Source organism: Sorghum bicolor, chromosome 8 (genome assembly GCF_000003195.3).
Source record: "Sorghum bicolor cultivar BTx623 chromosome 8, Sorghum_bicolor_NCBIv3, whole genome shotgun sequence".
Classification (NCBI taxonomy): Eukaryota; Viridiplantae; Streptophyta; class Magnoliopsida; order Poales; family Poaceae; genus Sorghum; species Sorghum bicolor.
In genome coordinates, this window is record NC_012877.2 from 5,961,128 (window position 1) to 5,964,344 (window position 3,217).

The window sequence follows — 3,217 nt, forward strand, 5'->3', positions numbered from 1 at the left end:
TAGACGTTGCCTCTGACGGTCAGGACACCCTTCTCCGTGGGCATCTTAAGCACTAGGTATGAGTAGTGCGGGACTGCCATGAACTTTGTCAGCGATGGACGGCCCAGTATGGCGTGGTAGGTCCCGTCGAAGTCCGCGACTACGAAGTTGATGAACTCCGTCCGGAAGTGATCGGGTGTGCCGAATTGGACAGGCAATGTTATCTGTCCGAGGGGCACCAAACTTTGACCTGGCAAAACCCCCCAGAATTGGGCGTCGTAAGGTTTTAGTTGCGCCGGTGATATCTTGAGGGCGGGCAGGCTGTTGCGAAAAAGGATGTCGATGGAGCTTCCCCCGTCCACGAGCACGCGCTCGAATCTGATGCTATTGATGCAGGGATCAAGAATCAGTGGGAAACGACCCGACTCTGGGATAGCGGCCCACTGGTCATTCCTGCTGAACGCGATCTCCCTGTGGGACCAGGCGGGAAATTTCGGATCTGCGATCAGCCCGTCTGTGCTGTCTATGTTGAGGCAGGCTCTCTTTAACAGCTTTCTTTCTCGCTTGGACTCAGTGGAGACCTTGCCCCCGAAAATGGAGTGGACCACGTCGGTGGGGCTGACGTATTGGTGTCGGGGGTCCCTGTCTTGGTCCTCATCCTCATCTTCGTGGTCGTGCCCGTCGCGTTTGTTACTTTTCTTGGCGGTGTCTTCTTGGGCGGCCCGCCGTGTATAGATACTTTTGAGGACGCGGCACTCTTCCATGGTATGGTTAGACTTTGGGTGTAGCTGGCACGGTCCCTTCAACGTTTTGTTGTAGTCGTCTTGGTAGTCCCGTCGTCCATTGGGACGTTTGACCGTGTTTCCTCTGAAGTCGTCGCGGCTGTCGCGCCGCCGATCCCAACCCTCTCGGTGATCGCGGTTGTCGGAGCGGCGGTGATTTTTGTTGTCGTAGCGACCACGACCGTCATCTCGCCGAGAGGGCTGGTCGGGGCCTCTCGCATCGTCTCGGATTAGTTTTTCTGCGTCATCAGCATAGGCGTAATTTTTAGCCGTGGCGAGGAGCTCTGCTACCGTTGATGGGCGCTTACGCAACAGCTTGTTCCTCAACGCTTCATGGAAACGCAAGCCCTTGATAAAGGCTGATATGGCCTCGTCATGAGAAATCTTCGGGATTTTGAGGCGCATATCCGAGAATCGTCGGATGTAATCGCGCAGAGGTTCATTCTTCCTGTCTCTTATCCTTTCAAGGTCATACTTGTTTCCGGGCTGCTCGCATGTGGCGATGAAGTTGTCGATGAAAGCCTGTCGTAGCTCTTCCCAAGAGTCGAAGGAGTCCTCGGGCAAGCCGAGAAGCCACTGATGACCAGCCTGGTCGAGGACTACGGGGAAGTAATTAGCCATGACGTGCTCATCTCCTGCCGCTGATCGGACGGCGATTTCATAGAGAGTGATCCAGTTCTCTGGATTTTCCTTGCCGTCGTATTTTTTAAGTTTTTCGAGCTTGAAATTGCGGGGCCACACGACCTGGCGGAGGTGTGAGGAGAACTGCCTTAGGCCCGGAGGACCGTGGGTCGCGTCGTACTCGATGCGGCGCAGGTTTTCATGGACTGCTCTCTCTGCGGCGCGCCTGTTGATGCGGTCCCGGGCATCTTTGGGAGGGATGTTGTGGCGGAGATCCCTGTGTTGATCTTCTTCTTCTTGGCCGCGTACGCGGTCCTGCTGGCGGCGGCCATCGGCGTCCCGACCACCATCGTCGCGCCGTGAGTCCCCTCGACGGTTGTCGGGGGAGCGGCTGCGGCGACGCCTGCTGGGTGAGGCCCGGCTACGATGAGTCTGGTCGGAGGCGGCTTCCGTATAAGAGACGTCCTGGACTCTCTTGAGCAGAGTGGCTGTCTGTCCCATTGCGGCGATCAGGTGTGCTCGGATACTGGTCCGGACTCCCTGGCATTCGGGGGTGTCAGGAAGCCGATCCAGGTTGGCCATGGCGACAGCCACGTTGGCGCTTGGCGTTTTGTAGACCGGCTGGTCCCCGACCATGTCAAAGGCATCGTTGAGGTTACCTGGTGGCGTCTGTTGTTGCTCGTCCGCACGCCGTCGGGCGCGCTCGGCGTTACGCTGTTCGCGGAGTTGCCTCTGGTCGTCTGTTTCTCCGTCAACAGCCAGTTCGTCGGCGCTGACATTGAATACAATATCCCCTCGCCGGGGGGGGAATATCGGGAATCGGTCGAAACCCGGAGGGTGTGAAGGAAAATCCAGGTCGTAGTCCTCGTCTTCGGTGTTCACAACCTCGGTGGGAACGGAGCCGGTGCTTGAGTTGGTGCTGGAAACCTGGCCGTCCCGTAGCTCTCGGATGGTCACCATGTTGACATGGTGACGATTGTTCCTTGTCGGCGACCAGCCCGCTTTGCTGAAAACGGATTGGACATGCTGTGAGTAAACAGAGGCCGAGCTGTTCAGGCCGCAAGGATAGTCTTCCTTTTTGAGCTCGACGGATCGTCCTGAGGGGGTTGAGGTTATCGTCAGGGACGTTCCCAGCCGTTCGTGTGTGGTGACACGAGTTGGCCGGCGGAATTTTGAAAAATCCGCTCGAGCAGCTTGGTCGGGCCGGCGCAGAACTCCATCTATTAGTTGGGAGACTTCGAGTAGCTTGGAGTCAGCGCGATCGAGCGCTCGGAGGAGGTCCGAGCAGTCGATCTCCTTTCCCTTGTAGAGCCGGAACGGTGGTCGGGAGCTTGGTGCCGTCATGCGTGTGGTCGGAGACGGCGTGATCTCAGACTGGATCTGGATCTCTTTCGGAACCGTGGTCGCGAAACCGCCGCTGCACGTCGTCCACGTGATCTGGCCGACGGTAAACGTGAGGCCTTCGGGCACGGTCGCGGAAGCTGGGATCGTGACCATCTTGTTCGCCGGAAAATTTGCACGCACACCCCCTACCTGGCGCGCCACTGTCGACGAAAGCTGGTCGGCAGTCTACCTTGGGGTATACCCACGGTAGTAGTTTATCGGTAGACGGTGCGCAAACTACGAACTCGATGGTGACGCAAGACACGGACAAGCTTTTTATCCAGGTTCGGCCGCCGAGTTGGCGTAATACCTACGTCCTGCGTCTGGTTGTATTGGATTGTGTTGAGAGATAATCTGTCCTAGGGGTGTCCCTTGCCCCTCCTTATATAGTCTGGAGGGCAGGGTTACAGATCTAGAAACTAATCCTAGTCGGTTACAATTGCCATGGATAA